A 15,829-nucleotide genomic window follows, 5' to 3' on the forward strand; every position below is an offset into this window, starting at 1 on the left:
AAGATCTGCGTACTTGAAAGCCCGACTCTGGCCAAGCCTTGTGAAAGCATCTTGCATTTTTAATAATTGTAACTTAAGCTCTTTGCCAGGACTTTTTATCTTAATGTACTTAGTAAAAAACCTCCTTTATGTCCTATGTTGGTTTAAACGTTTTAAGAATTATACCACATACCAAATGTTTAACAGTCAGAAAAAATTAAAATATAATAATGCAATGCTGGGACTACTATTCAGGACTTTGAAATCCTGATCTCGTTTTCATTTCCAATTAAAAGTCCATCGGGCTTACGAAATTTCAATTATCTGTCTTTTGCATTACCGCTTAATTTGGGCACTCAACTTATTAATTATGTGGCCTACTTTACTGCTGTTCCTTTGCAGGGCTATAATTAATTTGCGTTTGCAATACATTGTGGCTTTGACATATCGATTTTTATAAAACGGGTATAAACATAATAAATATTATATTAACTTAAAAAAATACATATGAAAAAACAACAAATGTTAAATATATATATTTTTTTAATTTTAAATTTTTAATAAATAATACATGACTGCCATCTTAATCTTAATTGAAATTGAAAAAACTTTTTTTAATTAATAAAAATAATATTTTAAATACTTTGATATACTTTTAAAGCTTAAAAGAATAGAAAATATATATCTAATAAAATAATTATTAATACAAAATCTTATAATTATTCAAAAAATACAGTTTTTAAACCTTCAAGTTTTTGAAAATATTTATTAAGAAGATGATTTCCAAGACGCACTGTCTCTCACAGATGATCATTTTTAAAAAAAGATTTTACCTTTGCCCGCTGTTAGTCATGAAAGCTAGGCGGGGAAAGCATAATTGTTTACAAAATAAATCAAGACAAAATTAGAAATTCTCGAGTAAAAATAGACTTTTTCAAGTTTGTTTTAGCCTTTTTCGAACAGCTGTTTTGGCCCGCAGTGTGGCCGCACGCTACTTACGCACGAAATGCCGCAGAGCTGCGATCAAAGGCCACACTGCGCTGCGCCGACGCTCTCGCTCTCACCTGCACTCATTTCCAATTGGGAGAGCGGGCGAAGCAGTCGGGAAAGCAGCAAAGCGCGTGTAAACAGCAGGGAAATCGAGTTCGCATTTGTGCCTTGTTTTTCTTGGCCAACGTAGCCAAAAGCAAGAAAACGTACCACTTTGGCCAGAAATTCGCAGTGCAGCGGAAAACTGCAGAATGCAGAATAAGGCTGCACAACAAACGCCGATTGGTGTGTGCGTGTGTGTACACTTGTGAGTGCCTCTCGCGAACGCGTGCTCGTGTGTGTGTGTGTGTTTGGCGTTTGAAAAAGAAATATTGCTCAATGGCCCAAAAAAAGTAAGAAATCCAAAAAATTGGGCAGAAAATCAAACAGCCGTGGAAATGAGCAGATGAAAAACAAGGGGCAGGCACAGGAAAACAATTTCCCAAAAACGTGAAAAGTGCGGTGAAAGTGCAGCGAAAGCCAGTGAAAAGCAAATGCAAATAAATGCTGTTTTTTGCGCTCAATTTGAGTTTTTATTTTTGTGAAAGTCTTGTGCTCTTTCTCCCCACTCTTTTCCCCTTCTTCGTCACACGCTCTTCGTATAAATAAAAACCACGACAAGGCAAAAGCAAAGAGAGGTGAGTTTTCCCCAAATTAGAGTACCACAAGTCGTGTTAATGTCGTCATTGTTAACTTTATTTTCACGTTTTATTATTATTTTTTTCGGTTCTTTTTTTTGGTTTTTTTTTTTGGTAAACGAGACAGCAATAAAAATCTCAGGGCGTTGCGAAATTTGTTTCTTCTTTTTTATTTTGCTTCTTATTTGCTTTTATTTTCTCAATGGCCGCCTTGTATTTGTATGTCCAGCTGTGTTGGTGAGAGCGAGAGCGCGAGCGGAGAGAGAGCGAGCGCATCAGCTGTGTTGCTTTATTTATCACGTTACTTCCAAAAAGGAAAAAAACAAACAAGAAGGAATCAAAATCGCTGGAAATACGTTTTTTAAGGCCTTGCAAGCCGCTAATTGATTCCCGCCGCCTTTCAAGTTTGTTAGCATTAGCGGCTGAAAACGTTTCTCAGCCACACGAATATTCGCCAAAAGTCGTAAACAATTCACTGTTTTCAAACAAACCGTCTCGACGGCTGCTCTCTGACGCCCCCGCCCCCTCACTCGTCTTTCACTAACTTTGAGGCATTGCCAGGTGGAAAAAAGGTTTATGGCTCAAATGAATTATAAAAAATAATTTTTCATTAATAGCAACACAAAATGTAGAAGAAAGATGCTAAAAATATTATTATTTTTTGAGTTCTTAGTACAAAAATTGTTAGCATATTAAATAAATGTCAAATAAATTAAATCAATTATTGTTTTCTGGAAGAACGTATTTTTTTTTATTAATTATTTTTGGAACTAAAATTGTTATTATAAAATATGGCTAAAAATAGAATCTAAATGCAATGCATCCAAAACTATTGGATATTTTTATATTAGACTAAAAAAATTACATTTAAAACTAAAAATCATATAAAAAATTGGTCAGATCAAAGAAACACGTTTCTTCTGATATCAAGTTTATTTCTGTGATTAGAAATTAATTCTGATTTTAATTGATTTTCTATCGCTGTCACTTTATGACTGGATTTTTAATTTCGTTATAACTAAAAGTAAATGTATCAAACAAGTTTAACACAATTTTTATAAAAGCAATATCAAATAATAATATATGAATGCCCCCTGGCTACGTTGGGTTTAGAATATTGTGGTTATTTCTATAATCTAACAAAATCGTAAAACAGACTCTTAATGAACAACTGAAATATATATTCCAACTCGTTTTGGCGATTTTCACCGACTTGGCCTGTTGACATTGAGCGGTTTGTGTGTCAAACACACACTGGCTGTAATGTTTGTTTGTTTATGCACTCCATCAGGGCTGACAAAGTGCAATAAATTCGCTTGAACTCGCCCGAGAAAAGCCATCACCCCACTTGATCTGTGTGCGTTTTCTATATTTAATTCGTTAATCAATTGGTGCCTATAAGGCTACAATTAAGTATAAATATAAATGTTTCTGATGCCTGTTGTGTGCAGTAGCTCCAAACTGTTCAGTCTGTAGATACATAGTTTGAATCATCGATTTTAATGGAATTTCATAGAACCCCCATGGGGTTCGGGAACTTTGTGCGGGGATTTCTTTACAAATTTACTCGTATTGTTATTTTAATTTGACTGAAATTCGGGGAATTATGTCCAATTACCGGGTTTTGAGAAGATTTCTGATTAAAACTGGTTTCCGAGCCATGCGTTCTCGATCATAATTAAGTGGCGAGTCTAGTCTGATTGTCCGTCCGACTTTCCGTGCGTCCATATGAACACCTTGATCGAAATCGGAGACTGTTTAGTCATAGTCATTGAACTTGTAGTTGCACGAGGCTTAAACGCAAAGTGGGCTCTTTTCAGAACCGAAGTGGTTTTCAGTCTTACTGCTAATGATACACAGTTAGTATACATTTTAACTTGGTCTTAAATTAGTAATATTGCGTTTTAAAAATAGAACAGCTATGGGCAATAAATTATAAGTCGTTTAAATAATTATTTAAAATTATATATCATTAAATGTAGTATCGGTTATTAAAATCAAGAAAAATTTATTGACCATACTAACTATAAGCACTTAAAAATAGTAGTTCTATTTAAAGCTATACCTAATTAAAATAATAATAAAAAAAAACCCTTAAAGGTAATATTTCTAACTTAATAGCTTTTCCCAGCTTTTAAAAGTTGTACGTGTTTTACATTGGGAACTTGAAGAGTGCAATAGGATCTTCAAATAGTAATAAAAAAAACCTTAAAACTTAAATTGTTTGTAATATATTAGATTTTCTTAGGTTTGTAAGTTTTAAACTTTTAAAGGTAACATTGTGTTCCATGTTTTAAAGCTGAAACCCACTCAAACTATGTTTATACGATAGGAATCACGATTTCTTAAAAGCGCGATATAGAAATAATCCCTGCTTATACGACACATATCATTTCGTGATTTGCTTGCAGTAGAGATGCCAGACGTGTAAAATTAGGCATATTAGTCTGTTCTCACTTTTACAAAATGCAAACAAACCAAACAAAGCGATGGATAAACTAAAATTCTTCATTTACAATCGGCAAATTAGAACCGGAAAACTAATTTCCAAAGTTACTAAGTGCTTTTTGGGCACTAATGCAAGAGCCAAAGAGCGTTGCCACCTGGTCTGCATAGCGTTAAGTTGGTTGCGCACCTCAAATTCACGCTTTTAGGCTGAAATCATAGTCAGCTTTCGTGTGTTGCCGAATTCACGGAATGACGTTTATGCACACACGAGTCGGCTGAAAGCGTGAAATGATAGCGTGAATTCGGCATCGTATAAACACAGTATCAGAAGACAAGAGTTGGTTCTGGACCCTTAGCTGAACGATTGGAACTCGTGCCAATCAATTTTTTATGTATTCAAAACGCTGCCCAAGCTCTTCGTTATAAAATAAAACCTTTTCATTGATTGATTGACCAGGCGGATTTGGCGCTCACACCTCCACGCATGCGACAGAATTCAAATGGAAAACAAGGCACTGCCAAAGCCAAACAAAGCAAAATGGCTATTAGCAATATTATCGCTGTCAGACAGAATTTACATTCGATGCCGCCCGAAGGCATTGTAAATTTGCTTATCTAATCGGCACAGCCCAGCGCAACCAGAACCCAAAACTCATACACACTATACGGGCCCAGCCCAAAGGCCTAAAGTTCCTAAAGATTAAACTTAGCGCCTCGACGCGAATATAACTCTCCATACATATAATAGTATTTTTTGTGAGTCACATGTTCAGTACTATACGTACTCGTACTCTTACCTTTCAAATGCGCTCTAAACAACTGCATTAACAGGAGTATTTTGTTTTGTATTTGTCTTGCCAACTAAGTGACTGAAAGTCACGACCTGCCATAATATTGGTTAAACCCCACTTGATCCCCCGTATCGTTGGATTTTGCCCTGAAACGTGGCCAGCGAAGGGCCATTAATCAGCTAACAAAATTGTTTACCTCAACCAGAACAACAGCGGTCGCCACATGTGGTCGAAATAGAGTTATTTATAGTTGAAAAACTGGATAGGCTTAAAAGATACTACTAATTAAAGAAAGAACCACTTAAAGCCGAGTAAAACTGTTTAATGTAATATTATAATGGGTTTACTTATTGGTATTCTTATAAAACATTATTTACCCTTTCCATAAGAAAATTAAAAACTCCTCATAAGTTGCTGTTTTAATTGGCAGTTATTATTCAAATTAAAGCTGAATTGGGAACAAGTCAGATGATCTTAATTATGCAAATATTCAAACCAAATTAGTTATATAATTGGTGGGGGTATGCTTAAAGGCTTGTTAAATATTAATGTCAGCAAATTAACCAGTAAATTTTAAAAGATATGCATCTGCATCTATCTTTATTTGTAGAGAATAATAACCATTTTTAGTGTACTGGAAATTGTCCTACTTGGTATACGTTTTTTTAATATGAAAACATATAAATAAACGATGGTTAAACAAAGCCATATTTTATGTTAGTGATAACAGACTGTCACACTGTAATATTTCATGGTAAACGCCCCCAATACAGTGCAATGTTTTCAGTCCGAGTCGATCTTTGATCTTGGAACTCAGTTCTCCAGTCTCTTATTCTTTTTTTCTGGATCCGCAATCTCGATACGAAACGTGAACAGTCCATTAGCATATTTGTATGCACTTATACCAAAAAAAAGAGCAGTTTTGTTTTTTTTTTTTACCTGGTATCGGTTTGTTTTTAATGTTAACTTAGCTATAAGGTCTCTGCCTAAGGTCAGTTTGGAGCTATAAAATCGTATTCGATACGCTTCCGAATAAACAACCAAATTTTCTATGGAAATTTTGTTGTGGAAATTTACAAACGAATTTATGGAATTAATTTGGTTTTGTTTATCAAGCGGGGGCTGGTTATAATATTATTTTATAATTTGAGCTTTTATGCTTCAGAAACGAGATAGTAAAAGGGAATTACCTTAAAATCAAAGCTAATATAGCAATTTTCAAGGAATAAAAGGGACACCTAACCAGTTTTGAGACCTAATTGATCCCATATTGGGGGCAATGAAATACATTTTAAACAAGCCGGTGGTCTTGCATTCTTGTTGACATGCAAGGGAGTTTAAATCGAAGTGTAAAACCCTACTTGACACATCATAAAGTCTTGGGATGGGCTGGAAAAACTCAGTCAGTGTGACAAGTTGGTAATAAAGCGGCCAAGTCAACAGGTAGAACAGAGTCGCCAACGCGAAGTGTGGAGAAACAGAAGCAGAAACAGAAACAGAAAGAAATCCCACCGAAAGGCCGACAGTTGGTCGAAAGCCAGTCACTCAGTTGGCCATATACATGTGCCGTATACCAAGATAAGAGCTCCGGTTCAGTTCAGTTCGGTTGAGTTGGCTTGCGCTGGGCAGCCGACTCTTGAGCTCTTTATGGAGAGCTCTTTAACTTTTGCTGCTCGACGACGGGCCTTTATTTTTTGCTGCAGCAGCGGCAACAGCCACAGAATTTGTAACCTCAGAGCGTTGTCTATTTCGTTGCTTATTTTTCGGTTTAATGGTCAGACGTACGGCCGTGTTGTTGCCGAAATGCGTGAGCCAGTGAAAAACAGGTTTATTTTTTAGCCAAGTCGGGAGAATAACAAAAAACGGGGGGAAAAAATACAAAAAAAAAGAAAACACAGGCGTAAATAAATAAGTCGCCACTTTTGAGTTGCCAATTGGTTTTGCAGTTTTAGAGTTGGCTCAGTTGCCGAGCGAAGCTTTTTTTGTATTTATTCTTCATACCCCCCAAAAAAAGCAGGCACAAACTGTCTCTGGAAGCCGACAAAAATTATAGTAATTTTATTAATTTTTTCAAATTTGCTGGAATCAAGGTTCAATTTGGAATACATTTGAAATTCTAGCAAGCAATGGTTAGGTCTAAACAATTTAGGGAAAATCTGGTTTTAATGATCCCAAAATAAACCATCTGAATAAATTTGAAATTAAATAAGGCAAACTTTAGACCTATAGGGCCAACTTAATTAGGCAATACCTCTAAAAATAAACCATTCTATCGCATTATACATAAGTGTGGCTTATGACCACATCATTTGTGCGAATTTGAAATTCAATTGGTTAAGATAAGACATGTGCGACCAATATTATTAGATAATATGTACAAAAATAAAACATTATAAAGCATTATAAATATGGCTAATGACTATATCATCCGTAGTGCGAAAAAAAGAAGGTTAAATTCGGAATAGAGTTGAAATTCTATTTATCAAAGTTGAAAAAATCAAACATATTTCGTTTCAAAATTAACATTTTCAATTGATTTAACATTTAACTCGTTAAAGAAAGGCTTTAGAGACAATATTAATAGGATATACCTATACAAAAAATAAAACATTATAAAGCATTATAAGTATGGCTAAAGACTATATCATCCGTCGTGCTAAAAAAAAGAACCAGCTTCGCTTCGAAAGCTTGAATCATATTTCAAATACCCTTATATCACCATGTGATTCTCGGGAATCATCTGGTTTTCAAGCCGTTTCTTTTTCTTCGCCTTATACGAGTGTATTTCTCATACAGTCAGACGCTAAATTTTTACGATTTAATCTATGCAAATGTATAAATATTCTGCTAGATTATTTATGAGTTTTTCTATTTACCGTAGGTTTTTTCTTTCTCGGTTTTTTTCGCTTTGCCTTTTATTTATTGTTTTGCTTTATACGTTTATTGAATTTGAATTTCTAATTATTTTCATTATTGCAAATGTATTCCAACATTTGTTTGTCTATCGCCGGCAGAGTGAGTGCATCCCTCCCGCACCCACTGTGCGCTAATTGTGTAATTGCACCGCCTGTTGTTTGCTGTGCCCCCTTTGACCCCCGCGATCGTTAACCCGTGTGGGTGCTATAATTTATTGCAGTTCTGTGTTGGGTTTTCAGTTTTCAGACGACGTCGATTCCGCATTATTCTCAGCCGCAGCCCAGAAAGTCCAGCTGATAATGGGAACGTGCGACTTTGGCAGTTATGGGGGAAAATGATTATTGTCTCGCTAATCAAATATGTTGTAATATTTTCGAGCCCGCGATTATCACTCGAAGGTCGCCTCACGGAAGTGTGTCGTGTAAGAAGAATACGGTTGTGAACTCGACGAGAATGAAATGTCAGCTATTTTCCGTTTTCATTTTGCATTCCGCTGGAATCGGTGGATTGTGTAACTCGTTCTGGTGCCTCTTTAATGGCCTATTGCATAATCTTGTTTATTATCCAGCGAGCTCTTATTTGTTTCCTCATCTTCCATCGGTACCAACTAAGCCCATTATATGAAGTCTGTGAAGTTTTATGCGGCTTTGCCGGCGGCAACCTGTTCTCCCGTATCTCATTCCATTTTATTCAGGTATTTTGCGGCTGCATTCTTGCCGTGCTTCCTTATTGACCATCGAACTTGGCCAAGTTTGAGGCATAATTTAGGTGGCACATTATTGGCCATTAGCACGCTGCGGAATTTGCATGCGAGTCTGAGGCAGCCAAGTCAAAGGTTAATAATCTCATTTGACTGCAAAAGATTTGCTTTTCAAATGGAACCGAGTCAAAGCAACAAAGGATAATAAATGTTATCATGATATGAGGGGCTAACTGGGGTCATAATCGAGCTCTTATCGTCGCGCCATTGCCCTGTTCTAAGGTAGGGAAAGCCAAAATATCATAAAGTAGTTCAGTTATTAGCCATAAATTGATAGTTCTAAAAGGTTTATATTTCCTAACCATAGTTTTTTTTAATGTTCTTTATATGAGGGTTATCTTGACCTTTTTTGTTTTAGAACCAAATATTAGTAATAGTAATACAAATGAAAAATGAAAATGGTACTTTTGGAATTTTGGATAATATAATCCTTTTTATATACTATATATACACTGATATATTAGTTTGCGCATCCCTATCTGCAGCTCTTCCCATCTGGGCAGTCTGTAGATACTGTATCTTATCAAGGGGACTGCAGGCCCATTTAGGAGATTGCACTGACCGACCTTGTTTTGCTAACGACTTCACAACCCGATCTCCCAACTGCCTCCCTTCTCCCACCCGTAAAACCTCCTCGGCTAGAAGTTGGACAAAAGAGTCTGCCAATTGCCTTTCATTTATCATCATATTTCTTGCGTTTACCGCACACATTTCACCATTCGGACGTGTCGTGTTGGCCTGGCCAAAAGCGTAGAGCCAGAGTCGGCTTTTGTTACTGCCACTGTTTCTGTTACTGTTGCCGTTGCTGTTGCTGTTGCTGGCATTGGGACTGCGACCCACTTTCGAAGCCTGGCCATTCCTCATTTCCCATTTCTCATTTTACATTTCACATTTCGTAGCTGCGGCGCAAATTCAAACAAATGCATTTTTGCGGCCAGCACTTGGCCAAGTTTTTTGTGTTTGCGCTTGTGGCCGAAAGTGAGTGTGCGAGAGTGTGTGTATCTTGTGCCTTGTATCTTCTGGTGGCGAAAAGAAAGCCGTTTCCTTGGCTTACTTGGCTTTCACTCGCATCACGTTTTTCCTGCCTAACCAAGCACACCGCATCGGTATGGTCACCCCCTCCCCCTGGTTTTTAGACCCCCTTTATAAGTTTTATTTTTCTTTTGATCCCCCATCCACACTCTTCGATCTCCTCCTTTATTGCTTCGCCCGGCAGTGCACAGATGCTGTAAATATTTTCATAAGCACGCACTTCGAACCCCTTCCTCCGGCCTCATAGCACCGCTGCGATGTGCAGGTCCATAAACAGTCTGGGCCTCGATTAAAGCCATTGCCTTAAAAAAGGGCGCGGCTCGACTTGTAAAGGGGCGCAATTTATTGGAGCTGGGCTATGCCCACTTATTCACCGACCAGGAAGTGCGATGCGTGGACGTAGACAATGATTGGGTCATTTATCAAGCTTATTTATTTCAATAAGGAACTCTTGCGCGGTGCTTTGTAATTAAGAGTCCTGGGATGAGACCAAGAAGTGGATATTTCTATAAATAGCATCGGTTTATTTCACCAATCTTTAAATACTTTCAGGGGAAACATGGAGATACCTATCCTTAATATTTTCAATACTTCAGCAGATTTAAGAACCTTTTATTTTGATGGGATATATTAATAGTAACCTATCTCTAACATTTGTAATATTTTTATTTATTTATTTAAATATTTAGATGAGAAATAGAGTTACCTATCCTATAATATTTAGTACTTCCTTAAATCTTTAATGCTAAAGACTTCCCTGATTATAAAATGAACTAGTATAAGGTTTTCAATGCCTAAGAAGCTTGCCTAAAAATATTAATGCAACCTCAATTATCAGCACCATAAAAATGATGCGTTGAAAACAAAAAACAAGTGATTTCCTCAATTTTATACTAAAACCGCATTAATTTGATTACTTAAGTTGTCCGAAACGCTCAAAGTATAAGTGCACATTGCCTTTGACATTGAAAACCCAGCTGATAAGAAATAAAAACTGATAGCTCAAGAGGAACTGACCGAAACAGGCAGTGAGCTTCAAGGCGTCAGGGTCAGCAGTTCACATATTCAATAATCGTTTACTCTGAGTATCAGCTTGCAAAGTTTGCCTTAATTAATTTGTCCGATAAGGGCTTATGTTTTATTCACTACTTATCGTGGAATTGAAGTACAATCAAAGTTCTCCCATTAATAGAGGGAGAATTATTTTCTTGAATGCCACACTTGAATTATTTATTCAATTCTGGCCTGCATCTGGTTTGCAACTCTAATGAACTGTTCAAATCGAATCGACGCATTTGCATAATGACTACAATCTGTAAAGTATGTTCAAAATGCAAAAAATCCTTCAATAAATTTTCCACTCCTCCACTCAGTCAAACCAAATGGGATTATGCCTATTTACCTTATTTATTAGTCATGTACTTTGAATAAATTCAATAATTGCTCGCAAAGCCTTTTAATTCATACGCGATATTATACATATGTACGCACGTTTGTTTTTAATTTTCTCTTCGTTTTTTTATTGTTTTATATTTTTTCTGTTGTTTTTCCTCTATTTACATTTTGGTTGAAAAATCATTAAATCGAGTATTATTGAAACATTTACAATTGATGGCCACAATTGAACACGCAAATCACGATTGCACAAAAAAGTTAATTTATTTCGGTCTCGGCGATTAAATATTTAATTGTATTACTTGTGAATTTGTGCGGCGCGAGAGGGGTAAATTAAAATCGAAAGGGCAATTGAATTAAGGAACATACATATATGTAATTGCGATATTTTATAACAAACAAATGAATCTCCATATTGAATTACTGAAAATGTGGAAATAAGATGATGAAAACAAACAATATAAAATTCAATTATTCAAATGAGGTTTTGTAAAAAAAGGTAACAATCTTTCAAGTTTTTATTATTTTCGGTGAATGGCATTTATTTGCTTCAAACTGCGGGTAATTCCCTTTGGCGTTACTTCAGAACCGCAAACCACACGTCTTTGCAAACTTTAAATCAATTTGCAACTTAGACCTGTTTCAAAGGGCCAAGTCTCCCGGCAAGCCGACACTCATGGTTATTCAATTGCCTTGCCAAAAGTCAACGTCATACTCAATGCCCTCGCCTGCACCTTCCCAGTGCCGGCCCTACTCCTTCCCATCCACTTCCCAACCCCTTCCCAACCCCTTCCAAACCCCTTCCCATCCACTTCCCAAGCTCTTCCCAACCCATTCCCATCCACTTCCCAACCCCTTCCCAACCCCTTCCCAACCTCTTTCCAACCCCTTCCCAACCCCTTCCCATCCACTTCCCAACCCCTTCCCAACCCCTTCCCATCCACTTCCCAAGCTTTTCCCAAGCCCTTCCCAACCCCTTCCCAACCGCTTCCCATGCAACTGAAGTCAACAGAAATGCTTCATTAATTGCTGCACACAATGGAGCGGCAGAGACTGGGCAGCGGAGCAGCAGAGTCAACGAAAGCGTTCCCCGGGCTGCGCTTAATTTGCTGCCTGCTGAGCCGGCGACTTCGACGTCGCCTTGTCGGGAGTTATAAATATGCAATTATGTGCCCGAACCAAACAACATTGTGCTCGACATACCCGAAAGAAGAAACTTTTAGCTGCCTTCCAGCTATCAGCATTTCATCCCACTCCGCGCATTTTTTCAATTCTTTTTCTTAAAAAAAAACTGGTTTCTAAACTAGGGAATTATAAGCTTTAAAAAAATTTACATATACAAAAATAGGTCCCAAAGTAGGTAAATAACGAAACCTAAACATAATAATTATATTTATGGCTCTGTATTACTTTTATTGCCTATAAAAAAATTCATAATCAAAATTCCTAGAAAAATGTTTGTTAGAATACATCATAATATTAAGATAATTGTCTGAGAGACTTGTCTTCAAATGTTTTTAGTTAACACGCAATCACTGATTTTTCTCAGTGTGCTACTTAGCTTATACTCTTTTCAGTTCCTGCTACTTCGAAGCTGAGATCGCGGCCGGCATAAACAAATCTTGTTACACAAAGCTTTTTAAATATTTCATGGATGCGCTCGTAAAGTGCAGTAAAGGGGAGTGGAAGTGGTTTGGAAGGGATTGGGAATGCGTTGGGAAGGAGGTGAGGAAAATGGGGTGTGGTGTGAAGGCCTCCGAAGGGGGGCTGTTGAGGAGGAGGTATGCTACTGGCAGTGGGAAAACTTTATTAGGCAAACCATTCGGGCCTGCAGAGCGGGTTCTGGGGAGTGCAACTAATTAAACAGCTGGCAGCCGGCATCGCCTCCTTCGAATCCCCCTGAGCTGCCCCTACCTTCCACGCCCCTGGTTTCCCCGTTGCCCAGACAACTTTTTAACGCGCTTATCGTGAAGCTCCCACCCATTTTAGATCGGTGCAAGGGGGGTTTTTGAATTCTGTTTGCTTAACAAGTTTGCCCATAAAGTTTTGCCAAACTGCCACATGGCATTCCCACCCGATTCCGCCCCCCATTCGCGGCGCCCGTGTCCCTGCCATTCACACACACACGCGCGCAGCTTTGGTCTCTGTCTGGATGAAATTTTTATTCCAGTTTTGGCTTCTTTGTTGCACTTTTTGTAACACAATTTTGGTACTGCCATAAATGGGATATTGACTGCAATAAAAATAAAATTTATTATTAAAATTTAAGATAATTATATTGAGCAGGTAAAAAGTATCAATTCAAAGCATGAACCAAATAACAAATAATTGGTTACTGCCCTCATTAGGGTATTCCCCGCTTCGGTTCCTGCTTATTTATAACTTTTTCCCCCTGGCTGTGACTTCAATGGCCTGCCATAAACTCTTTTCGCCGCCCTTTCTTTCTCCTTTCTTTTTTTACGAGTTTTCTTGAGGAGAATGCAATGAAGTGAAGCAAACCAGAAAACAAAACGCTTTTTCTCTCGGCATTTTCTTTGTGAGTGAGTGTTTTGGACTCCTTTGTTTTGGTCTCCGCACGTGAGCGGGCGCTTTTTATAGCTCCTGACTGTTGTTCAGCATCCTATATTCCGCATTTTCCACCGCCGCATTTCCCCCCGCGTTTCCCACGTTTTCCCGCGGCTCTGGAGGTTTCTCCTTGGGTGAATGCACTTTATGGGACTTGCGGTGTCCGATATTGTTGCAGTTGCCTCGCCTCTCGTTGCTTTCGCTCGGGGAATGGGGATCCGCGGCTCAGCTGAACCCGACTACCCCGGGTACTTTGACTTATGACTGCCTGACTGAGAGAATGAATAAATGACTGCATGACTGAATTACTGACTGGATGAGCACGGCACAGGCACGGGATGCTGGATGGCCTGGCTCGTGCTCATTAAACTGCAAATTTGTGTGTGCAAGCACTAAAAAAAGGGGTTCCGAAAGTTATAAAATCAGAAAAATAAAATATAATAATTTTGTAATGTGAATTATATAGGAATAAAGTGAGTTAAATAGTAATAATAAAAATGTATTCTTAAATATTAGTTTTCAGAATGCCCTTTAGGCATGCCTGAAAAAGCATTAGAAAACATCCCCTTTTGATGTGGAATGGCAGATCAAAACCTAATGAACATGCCCTCTTATTTTTATTTATATTGATTCGTTGTTTTCCTTTTTTGATCCTAAAAATCTTAACCTTTTTTTATAATAAAAGTTATGAATGTTTGTTTTTTCTAAGGCAGAAAATATTAACTTAAAGCATTATGAAACTTACAAAATCTTCAGAGATTTGTTTTGGAGATCTTAGAGGACACTTTCGACATATTTTTTTCTCACAGTGCTTCAAGTTACCCCTTTTCATTCACCTCGTTTCCCTCACCTGACCTTCGGCGTTTGTTTGCGCAATAATTCGCGAAATGCAAAACATTTAACGCAATTTTCGCGGCTAGCCGAGGCGATCGTTAAGATGCGCCACACAACAACTGCGCCTCAAATCAGGCGGAACTGTAACGAATTTTGTGCCCGCCCGTAAATGCATTCAAAAATATTCAGGGTGGCAGGGGGATCGAGGGCCAAAGTGGGTGGGCGTCGTGGGGTGCGGCAGGGATCATAAACAATTCAATGCCTCGAGTGCAACGAGGCAATTGAGTTTGCTGCTGACCCCAGGCACTCACTCGACAACCCCACTCACCCCAGAGCCATTACAAAAATTATTCACAAATCTGTTGACAGTTTCCGAGGCGCAAATATAATTTTTTAACAGACAGTCTTTGTGCGCAGTACACGATAAATAAATGTGTTGAAAAGCTTTAAGAATAGCCAAGTATTGTTCAATACGTTATGATTGAACAGTTATAGCGTAAAACATATTAAAATGGGTCAATAGAATTTTATTTATTTTTTTAATTTTTCTTTTGAATTAATGGATAGTTTGTATACAACAGGGGGTGTGATATTGGCTGTCGGTGGGAGGCACTTCGAGTTGGGCAAGCAGCGTGTCTGGAATTTTCAATGAATATCACGCATACGCCGTGGGGTGTGCTGGTCGAAACAATTCTGGCCAATGCCTCACCCCGTTTATTGCAAAGCCAAAACAAAACAAAAACACCTCGAGAAGAGGAACAAACTTTAAAATTATTAAAAAACAACAAAAATTGGTAAACAGGAAAGGCAGTGTAATAGAACTTCCGAATTTTGTGAACGAGCCGATTTCATAATACAAATTTCCTGGTAATTTCTAATTTCCTGCATGGTTTGAATTATAAGAACTAAAATTTGCTGTTTGTAGTTTACAAATATTTCGTTAATAAAAAGCATAAAATTATTTGCTTAATGCATACATTTAAATCGGCATTTTTCATACCATATATGCACCTAACCCCGTTTTAACAAACCACTTTGCATTTATGCAAAGACAACTGCATCTTATGAAAATAACCACGATGAATCACAAACCAGTTTTTAAGAAATTATGGAAAACAATCGCTTAACGCCTTCTTGGGGCACTTTCAAAGTCAATTTGAACCTGATTTGTCCCCTGTGGTTTTTAAATCCGTACTTGGACACGGAAATTGATAAGAATCCTCTTCTATAAAAGCATAAACCTTGGGCTTTGTCTACTTGCACTTGCTCTTGGGGGGTTGAATGCACTGAAAGTTGCTCAAGATAAGCTTCGAATAATGGTTAATTAGGAGTGCCACCCATAAAAACCCATAGCCCCCAGTAAAGTGAAAGGAGAAGGGGAGCCCAGGCCTTCAAATGATATATGATGTTGAACAAAGCCTCAAAGGCAGTGTGTAAGCGAT

At 37.8% G+C, this 15,829-nt stretch overlaps 1 protein-coding gene across 1 annotated transcript in view; it reads left to right on the forward strand.

The window, feature by feature from the left end:
* The first annotated feature begins 1,057 nt into the window (after positions 1–1,057).
* LOC108036412 (uncharacterized) overlaps positions 1,058–15,829 on the forward strand; it is a 48,864-nt gene continuing 34,092 nt past the window's right edge. Inside the window, exon 1 of the mRNA XM_017112538.3 lies at positions 1,058–1,646. The gene's annotated coding sequence lies outside the window, so the exon portion shown is untranslated. The remainder of the gene's footprint in view (positions 1,647–15,829) is intronic.

Source organism: Drosophila biarmipes, chromosome 2R, assembly GCF_025231255.1.
Source record: "Drosophila biarmipes strain raj3 chromosome 2R, RU_DBia_V1.1, whole genome shotgun sequence".
Classification (NCBI taxonomy): domain Eukaryota; kingdom Metazoa; phylum Arthropoda; class Insecta; order Diptera; family Drosophilidae; genus Drosophila; species Drosophila biarmipes.